Source organism: Rhinatrema bivittatum, chromosome 2 (assembly GCF_901001135.1).
Source record: "Rhinatrema bivittatum chromosome 2, aRhiBiv1.1, whole genome shotgun sequence".
NCBI classification, from domain to species: Eukaryota; Metazoa; Chordata; class Amphibia; order Gymnophiona; family Rhinatrematidae; genus Rhinatrema; species Rhinatrema bivittatum.
Window position 1 is genome coordinate 96,438,812 of NC_042616.1, and position 10,257 is coordinate 96,449,068.

Below are 10,257 nucleotides of genomic sequence, written 5' to 3' on the forward strand. Positions count from 1 at the left end.
TTCCTCTGAATGAGGGCTTTTTTGGACAAACAACCCCAGTGTAATCAGCGATACAACAGGTTGGGAGAACCAGGGCCCATGCAAGGGGATTTAGGTGCCCTAGGCACCTTCTGCCTTGTGCCCTCCTCAGTTGTGCCGCCACCTCTCCCCCAGTCATGCCACCACCCCCCGGTCTCGGCCCCGAGTCCTACCTTGTTATCGATTGTGCCCGCCGAGTATGTGTTTTTCTGGGCCAGAGCTGCTGGCCAAGCTGCTCATGGCCCACCAAATTTCTACTCCTCTGCTGTCGCTTGTGGCCCTACATGGCTTGCGCCCCTAATGGTTGGCGCCCTAGGCCCTGGCCTAGCTCACCTAGTGCTTCTGCTGGCCCTGGGGAGAACCAGGCTGAGATTGTTGGAGAAAAGAAAGAAATATAGAGCAAGTTCTATGCTCTGGTCATGAAACCTGTGTCTTTTTTTTTTACTTTTCAAATGTATGCTCTGGGGACAAAACACCACAGTATTACAAACCAAGAAGAAAGCAATTGTAGGAAGAACACCTCAAGGCTCCAAAAGAGGGCATCAGCAACATTATGGCAGGTTGGCATGTAACAGCAAGTTCTTTATGGTGGTATGTGGCAGTAAGTCCATAGAATGAGAAATGTATTTCTTTTGTCTTTTTTTCACATTTTTTATTTATGGACAAAACAGTCCAGTGGAAACAACAAAAACCCAAGATGTGAAAAACAGTTTGGGATCATTGCTGAGGGATTAGAACAAACAAAACTATAAACCAGATGGAGAGGAGGAGACATTTTTTTCCAAAATGTTTCACCTCTTTTTCTGGGGAAAAGCAAACATCCCAGTACAAGAAAGAAACACCCATGCTCATACATATTAATAGACAGGCATACAGGTAGGTGAAGCAATAGCACCAAAATCCCCATGGTAGTATAAGGGACATGGCAAGTAGATTTGTGCCAGCCAGATCCCCATGGTGGTATAAGGGACATAGCAGGTAGGAGTGTGCTCACAAGACCCCCATGGTGATACAAGAGGCATGGCAGGTAAGTATGTCCAGCAGGATTCCCCTGGGTGCTACAATGGGCAAGGCAGCTAGAAATGAGGCAGCAGGTCCTCCATGCTGGTACTAGGGGCATTAATACAAACTTATGAGGAACCTATGGAGAGAAAAAAAACAAGATCAAACAATACGATTTTACTCAAAGACAATGCAGTATATTCAATGTCACATACTTGTACTCTGCACAAAAAGACCTCATATAAAATGGCATGTAGACTGCACATCAAACTCAGTGTCTTATGTCTCTGACCAGGGAGTGCCAATAAATTTATAATCACTAGTCAATAATAAATCTTTGTATTGCAGGACCTAATCAATTTTTTTCAAAACAGTTTTATTTTTATGAAAATAAAAACTTTCTTATGAATGTGCGGCAAAGCCAAGTAAAGAGCTGACACTTATCTTACAACTCCAGACTGTAGAACTCAAACATAGGCTTATCGAAACAGTCTTTAAATCCACAGGAGCCAGTTATAGATAAATTGCTTTCTCATGGAACACCTGATGCTGCAGCGTTTCAAAATTTCTTATCTTCATCAGGTTCAGTATGTCAATGGCAGTATAAAGAAACAATGCCTACACGGCTATTATAGCCCCATTAGAATCCTGGAGTAAAATGTAAACAGTAAATGGCATTGTAAAACTTTGAAGTGAGACAGACAGTCTTGAGGAAAAATCTTTTTTAAAAATGATGGAAATATCACATACATTAGTGATCCCACTGATAGCAGACAAGATCCAGAACACATGTATACTCAATTATAAAAACATAAACATAAAAATTACACAACACCCTAAGGAAAGTAATTTCGGGTTCAGGAGTTATCGTAATGGTGTTCAGGGACTAGGACACCCATGGTTATCAGTTGCCATTTTAAAGGAACATGAGCATGAAAGAGATCTATAGGCTCATCATCGGTTTCAACCATTATCTTGCTAACATGGGACAAATGAAAAAAAAAAAGAATGAATAAAATAACAGAGGAGTGACATTAAAGAGAATGCCAGTCTATCATATCATTTAACCCACGTGGTGATACGGAGTCCAAAGAAAAAATCCAGTATTGTTCACATCTATTCAGTAATGAGTTGATATCCCCACCCCACATGGGAAATCAAACTTGCTCAAGAACAGTCCAACATAAGTCAGTAAGAGAGTGACTCATCTCAACACAGTGAGCTACATAGGGGGCATGAAGATCCTGCCTCTCAGTACAGCTCCTATGCTCAATGAGCTGTGTTCTAATCTTCCTCCTAGTCAGTCCAATGTAGTTAAGTGAAAAGGGCAAAGTAATAAATAAATGACACATTGAGACATGCAAGCTCCCAAACCTGTTTGAAACACCTTCTTGCCAGTGTATGGATGTTGCCATTCAGTTCTAGAGATGGTAGCAGCACACATATCACAATTACCACACGCTCAATGTCCTAAGGCCTAAGAATCTGCTGATACTGAAACACAGGGTTCTGCTGATACCACAAAATCTCTAATATTGCTCCCACTTCTATAGGAAAAAAGCAGCAGTCTACCAAATACTGGGTGTTGTTGAAGAATGTGCCAATCTTGTGTGATGTTCAAAAATTTCAAAACAAGCACAATGTCATTGAACCTGTAGGGAGCTTTATATTGCAGTAAATGTTGTCGATCAGAAAATCGAGCTAGTAAACATGTTACTCTGATTACTTTTTTCAGATAACCCCATTGGGAAAAGCAACATATCATATCTACACACTATGTATTGAAGTCCTTGATTGTGTAACAAATTCAGCACAATCTTAAAAACTGTCCTCCTGGCAACCCACATTTAAATGGTCGTGGGTGATGGCTTTTAAACCTGAGAAGGTTATTATGCTCAATTGGTTTACGATAAATAGTGGTGCAAAGGTGAAACTCAAACAGTAGATGGAGATCTCAAAAAATGTGATAACATCCTGATGATAAGTCATAGTGAAGTGAAGATTGACATCTTGTTGGTTGAGCCATTGATGATGAAATATATGCAATCTGCATTTGGAATTGACCCAAATAAAAAAATATGTCATCTATGTACCGGTTCCAGAGCTGGACATGCTGGAAATGTTCAAATGAATAAATAAAATGCTCCTCACACTGCACAACATAAAAATTGGTGATATCTGGGGCTTCCCGTATCCACTCCATGGATTTGCTGAAAAAACTAGGATTGAAAACTGAAAATGTTATTACACAGAGTGAATTCAGCCAAAGTTTGAAGGAATGAGGTAAATACTCTATGTGGACTGGTGCATTTGTGAAGAATCTAGATGACAAGAGACAAAGCTGCTTGAAGCGGAATGTTGTATATAATGACTCAACCAAATGCAGAGTGAGAACTCAATGTTTTGGATTCAACTGTATCGGAAAATAACAACTTCACTTAAATAACCAATACTCGTTAACTGTACCCAATATTGTAGACGCTTCAGCTTGTGAATGACATTTACCACATTAGAAATTTGACCTTCATAATAGGCATCATCGTTATTGCTTTCGCGTATTTAAACTCTGCCTTATATTTAATCATGTGGTCAATTCAGTTCATTTTGAGAATTTTTAACCATATTTTTCAAAACATTTTCTTATGCATTTAAAATTGTATCCATAAAACTTCTTGTGCAAGAATAAGCACTTATCTTGATTTTACTCGATCCACATCCTTTGCTATCTTGCTATAATTGGCAAGAAGCCGATGACCCGACACTGGACCGTGCAGTCCGAAACACGGTCCAGTGTCGGGTCATCGGCTTCTTGCCAATTATAGCAAGATAGCAAAGGATGTGGATCGAGTAAAATCAAGATAAGTGCTTATTCTTGCACAAGAAGTTTTATGGATACAATTTTAAATGCATAAGAAAATGTTTTGAAAAATATGGTTAAAAATTCTCAAAATGAACTGAATTGACCACATGATTAAATATAAGGCAGAGTTTAAATACGCGAAAGCAATAACGATGATGCCTATTATGAAGGTCAAATTTCTAATGTGGTAAATGTCATTCACAACCTGAAGCATCTACAATATTGGGTACAGTTAACGAGTATTGGTTATTTAAGTGAAGTATATAATGACTCAACATCCAAACATACCAAAAAAGATTCCCGTGGTAGGTTGGTCACTCCAGCAAGTTTGCACAACATATGAACCGAAACTTGCATGTATGATGGCGCAGTTTGTACAAAAGAATGCAAAAATAAATCCAAAAACTGTGCCAAAGGTTCCAGAGGGGACCCTTGCGGACACTACAGGTCTGCAAGATGGATTATGCAGTGATTTCTGTATCTTAGGCACAAACAAAAATGGAGTGATATACTGCACCGGAAGATCAACGCATCATAGCAAAAAAGATGCAGTATCAAGTGTGTCCTTGTGTTTTCATAATATATTTAATACTTTAAATGAAAAATGGCAACTCCACTGTGTTAACAAAAACAGACTTTAAATGGCGGGTCCCCCAACACGGATCCCATGTTTCGCCCGTAGGCTGCTTCAGGAGGGACGGAGAAGCAAAGCTTTACAACCTTATTCATTGTTATGTAAGGTGTACACGGAGAGCACTCCATAAATGACCAGCATTCGAGGATGATCTACTTGAAGATAGGTTATTTCCTTGACAGTAAGAAAACCTGATTTAGACGCTTGCTTATTATGTCTGCCAGTGCCAGCGTGGATCTGTGTCTAATTTAGTATAAGATTTGACATTATGTAATTGCCTTCATGGCAGCTAGACATGAGACAGCAGTGGCAGATGGCGTGGAGGAGTAGCCTAGTGGTTAGAGCAGTGGGCTATGAACCAGGAGACCAGAGTGATCTTGGGCAAGTCACTTTACCCTCCATTGCCTCAGGTGCAAACTTAGATTATAAGCCCTCTGAGGATAGGGAAATACTTACAGTACCTGAATGTAATCCAGTGAAGTGCTGAAAGTGTGAAAAGTGGAATATAAAAAAATAAATGTCCCCCATGATGGTGCTAAGGGTATAATACTAGTAAAGTAGCAAATGCAATAGGTGAATAAATATATATACAGTGTTTATAAACAATTCACCATTAAACAGTAGTCAAAATTCCAAAATTATGTTGTTGATTTAACACCAAAATACATTATATGGATCTATTTGAAATACAGTATGAGATGCTGACTTCACACTTTATTTTGAGTGCACAAAGGTCCACCAAAGACCACTCCTCTAGATATAATCATTGGTGTTAATTATTTTTGTGTTATATCAACAATATATTTTAGGAGTTGGAGCTCTGACTACAGTTTAATGGTGAATTGTTTATAAACACTAGGGGGTAGATTTTATAAATGTACGTGCGCGCGTACTTTTGTTCGTGCACCAGGCGCGAACAAAAGTACGCTGGATTTTATAAGATACGCGCGTAGCCGCGCGTATCTTATAAAATCCGGGGTCTGTTACGCATCCCATCTGCGTACGGCCCGCACACGGGCCTGCTCACCTTCATGGTTCCACGGCAGGTCCCGGGTCGGCCTCCCTAGCAGCAGCTGCAAGCGCTTCCAGGCCCTGGCGTCCCTCGGCGGTGGTCGCCAGGCCTTCTACTGCGCACCAGGCCTCATGCCGGAGCTCAGCATCCTCGGCTGTGTTGGCCACACCCCTACGCGCGTGCGCGCAGACCGCCCGGCCTCTTGTAGGGCCAAGGGCGGGTCCAAGCTCCACAGCGCAACCTGATTGATTACCTGTTATAAAGAAGTCCCTGCTAGTACTTCCTTGCCTTGGCAATCGGGTCGGCGTTTGTGCTAGATTGTCACTGTGTTTGTTTCTTGCTCCAGTCCTGTTCCAAGTCTCGTTCCAGGATCCTTCTGTTCCAGTTCTGTTCCTGCCTTGTTCCTGCATGCTAGTACTCCAGCGTCCTTCTGTTCCTGTTCGTCTGTCCATCTCCCCAGGTAGTACCTCTGGACTGTCTCACTAGTACTGACCTCGGCTTGCTCCTTGACCTGCCTGCCTGCTGCCTGCCTCCTGACTCCAGTCTGTTCCTCGACCTTGCCTGCCTGCTGCCTGCCTTCTGACCTTGGCCTGCCTGTGACCTTGTCTGACCTCTGGTACCTGACCTCTGCTTTGCTGGCTACTCATCTGACTGATTCCCAGACTTCGACCTCTGCCTGCTTGACCACATCTCTAGATTCTGGCTCTGTTCCTAGCCTTGTCATCACCTATGCTCTTCTGGTCCTTCTTGTTCCATCTGACCTCCAGTCTTGAACCTGAGCGTGCTCCCCTTCTGCCTGTGGGCACGCCAGTCTTCCATTCTCCCAGGAGACCCTGCGAGGCCCACCTAAGTCCAAGCGGCCTGGGTCCCTACGGGCTCCTCCCAAGGGGACCTTGGGCTTCCAGTGGTGAAGCTCTACCTAGCCTCTGTCTCCTCCAGTGCTCCGCCCCCTGGGGGCAGTTTCTTCCTGGTCCCTACCATGAGGCAGTTCTCCACTGCCATAGGACAAGGGTCCACCCCCGAGCGCAACACCTTCTATATCTTCTGATTCAGTCAAGCCAAGAAAAGACTCTTCATCTGAATCATCATCTCTAGTGAAGAATGAAGAGTGTGCTGCTTTTTTTGGGCAATCCTGTTCTGCTGCCCTTTTCATTTTGCTGCTAATTTCTGCCTGCGAAAAATCTACTGCTACCTTTTCTCTCTTTTTAAAAACAGATTGGAGTGTAACATGCTCAGTGTCATCTGCACTCTGCTGTGGCACATGCTCATCTCCACATGTCAGTTTCTTCTGGATAAAGCTGGCTTCTGCTGCCTTATTAGTGCTGAAGAAATCGGTTTGGACTACTTTTTTGGTTCTTGCTGGCATTGCCAACCTGACTAATTTTGAAAGCATTTCCTTTATCTGCTCTGCCTTTGCCTATCCCTGGTGTGATTGATTCTCTCATTGGGGATGTGAAGATTAAATGATATAACATTTTGCAGCGATACCATAATGCCCACTGACTGTGCCGGTAACCACGCTAATGTGTGTGTGTGGGGGGGGGGGGGGGGGACAACACAGAGAAACTGCTGCACTGAGTGTCACACTGTATGCCTGTGCACTAGTTCTCTGACACTGACGGGCTTCACAACACAGCCTGGTATGCTTCAGTCTCTGGCCTGCCCTTAGTACTCACCTTGTGCCCAGCCCACTGCCCAGGCTGAGATAACAACAGTACCAACTCTGCAAGCGACTCTCCAGTCTGCCTCCAGTCACCACAAAGATAAAAAGAGAACAGCAAGCAAGTCTTCTCTGACACAGAGCTTTTCTGATACTGTGCTGCCTCGATACTTTCCTCTATTGTGTGACTGGCACAGTGTCAGCGTAGAATGGGCAGCAGCAAAAAAGGTGTTTGGGAAAAGTCAAAACCTAGAAAGAAAGAGCTCAAATAGCGCCCTTCTTCACAGATAGTGCCTTCAGGGAGAATACTCAGAAAATCTCTGACATGCTCAGTCTTTAAGATCAGTGTCACTGTACCTGGTGCGCAGCAATAGGTCAGACTGGAAAATTGCTTTGCTGCGATACATCATTCCTATTGACTCCTTGACAACTGTCCACCCTGCCCATGTCTGCTGAAGAAGCAAAAAATTGTTCACATCACCAGAACCAAAAACTTTTCAATTTTAGCACAAAACTGCCAACCACAGGACCTTTCAATGATTATCCAATTTAAATTTTAAATTTTAAATATTAGCGCATCAAACAGACCAGTCAAAAGTTAAACCTTATGTCCTGACCATCATTATATGCACATAAGGGCAGAGTTTAAATACCCGACCCCTGTAAATTCTGGCCTTTACACGCGTGGCCGGGCCTTATGCACACCAGGTGAATCTTCTAAAAGGCCCGGCCACATGTGTAAAGGCCGCTACACGCTCAAGTGCCGGGCCTCTTGGGTGGGCCGGAGGGCGTGTTTTGGGCGGAGTGGGGGGCAGGCCGGGACAGCACCATTGTTCGCTGTCTTGGAGCCTCTTGCACCGGCCGACTGCCAGCGCACGCAAATTAGGAGCTGAAGTAAGTTGAACAAAAAAGGTAAAATAAAAAAAAAATTTAGATTAGGGGTTGGGGAGGAGAGGGGAAGGGGAAGGGAGGTTAGGGTAGGGGGTACGGAAGTTCCCTCCTAGTCTGCTCCTTAATTGGAGTGGACTGGGAGGGAACTGGGGAAGCCTGCGATGCGTCGCTCCGCGAATTTGCACAATTTTACCCCCCCTTATGCGCGCGACCCGCCAATTTTATAACATGCTATTTTAAAATACTGCACTCTATACAGTGGAGCTCTGGTACTCATTTACCTTACCAGCCACTTGACCAATAGTTTAGGGAAATTGATCCTTAAACCCAATATATTAGTTTGCCAGACATCTTGTCACAGATTACTGAGACTGTCTGTTTCTCCTTTCACCAAGGATCCAGTTATCATATAGCAGAGGTCCTCTCAGGAGATAAACTCCTCTCATGAACTTTGTTCTCCTGATCCCCTTGATACCAGAGAAACAGAGATATAGCAAGGATATACACAGTGGTATAACTGGATGTGTGAACAGAAATTCACTTCACAGCCACAATTATCGGGTTCAGATAGTGTATGAGTTTTCTATCAATGGCTGCTAAAATCACACGTGCTGCAGCCAAAATTATTACTCTTACAGGATTAACTGTCTTTATCCTGACTCTTATCTGGAATATACCGACCACTACTACAAAAACTCTCTGTATACACTCGCACACTCAATACCCATACACTCTTTGGTGTGTGCCTTCCTCTCTGTGCTTTCTTTCTACTGCTTTTAAAAGTTTCTAAGCAGACTCTGGTAGAGCTGGGACATAAACTCCCTTCTGCTCTTGTCTCTCCCAACTGCCACTCTCTGACTGGAATCCCAACTGCAACAACCGTCCTGGCAGCTCAGCTGGAAGCACTTGGGTTACCATGGATACGGTACACTAACAGTTTCCAGCAGCTCCTGGGTTCCAGCAGGGGCTCTGACAGCCCTAATCAGCTGATAACTTTTACTGAGAGCTGAGCATGGGAACCCTGAAACACCCTGACAGCCAACTTCTCAGCTATTTTATTTAACAAAAAAAAAAGTGTTATCCTCCCCCCTTCTTTATTTTAACCACTAGGTCACACTTATAAAAATACTCCCAGCATGCCACGAATCAAATAGAAATATAGAAACACAGAAAAATAGAAATGGCGGAAGAAAAGGACCATCTAGTCTGCCCAGCAAGCTTATGGTAGTTTCTGCCGTGCCGTGCTTATCAGTTTCCCAAACCTTAAAAGTCAGGGTCCTTGATGTAAGGATCCTGACATCGCTGTATTCCATATTTGATGCTGATCATCGATGTTTCGGCTGGAGCTACATCAGGGGACCTGTCCAAACAAACCTAGAAGAAAGCCATGGAAAAACTGAGCTGCACTGAGATTCCAAGGTGTCAATTTTCTGGTTACCATGCATACAACTTTTCTTTGAGGGTATCATGCCTACCAAATCCCCTAGTCCCTTCCACCTCTCCCCTCTTCCTCCCACCCCACCTATCACAAATGTATGATTAGTAGCTAGTGATAGTGTGTCTGTGAATGCTAGCTTGTGTTAAAAGAAGAGCGTCCCCTGTGTCTAATTACAGAATAAATACCAGCTTCAGACGGTAATAAAGAAAGGGGTTTATTAATACAGGTAATTATATAGAGGAAGGCGGATAATTCCTCTAGGAGCAGAAAAATACAGAAAGAATTTAGTACAAGCAAAGGTGTACAAGGTCTGTTTAAAATCTGCTCAGTGTTCTTAACGTGTGCATCAGCTTATAAAGGGTCTGGGGTCTGCTATTATCAGTCATCTGCATAATCCACACCCTTTACCTTTAATAGCCAATCGATATATATTTTAACATGTGTACTTTAGCTTGCTCTCACTATAGGCCACAGGCCTCTTCTTATCAGTTAGAATAACAAACTTAGTTCCATCCTTCCAGGAATGATGTCATCTGTGCTGGATAATTCTCTGGCAAGTTCAGTAATCAGTGCTTCATAGTGCTATAACTACATATGTGCAGGATATATGCAGTGCACTATTCTACATATCCCCCTGTGAAGGGTGATTGGCTAAGAACCCTTCATACCTATCTGAGTCACATATCGCCATGTCTTAGGCTGCCCAGCCTAGTTAAGGCTACTCCTTACTGGCGAGAGGCAT

The 10,257-nt window shown here is 43.3% G+C and overlaps 1 long non-coding RNA gene across 2 annotated transcripts; it reads right to left on the bottom strand.

Annotated features, from left to right (window-relative positions):
- Window positions 1-758: 758 nt before the first annotated feature.
- LOC115086039 lies at window positions 759-8,919 on the bottom strand. 2 transcript variants are annotated; one of them, XR_003855026.1, is made up of 3 exons: window positions 8,808-8,919; window positions 7,544-7,635; window positions 759-1,668 (listed from the first exon to the last, which is right to left on the bottom strand). It is a non-coding gene; the product is annotated as an uncharacterized LOC115086039 (long non-coding RNA). The 2 variants fall into 2 exon arrangements; XR_003855025.1 differs by having other exon boundaries at window positions 7,544-7,638.
- Between the last annotated feature and the right edge of the window lie 1,338 nt (window positions 8,920-10,257).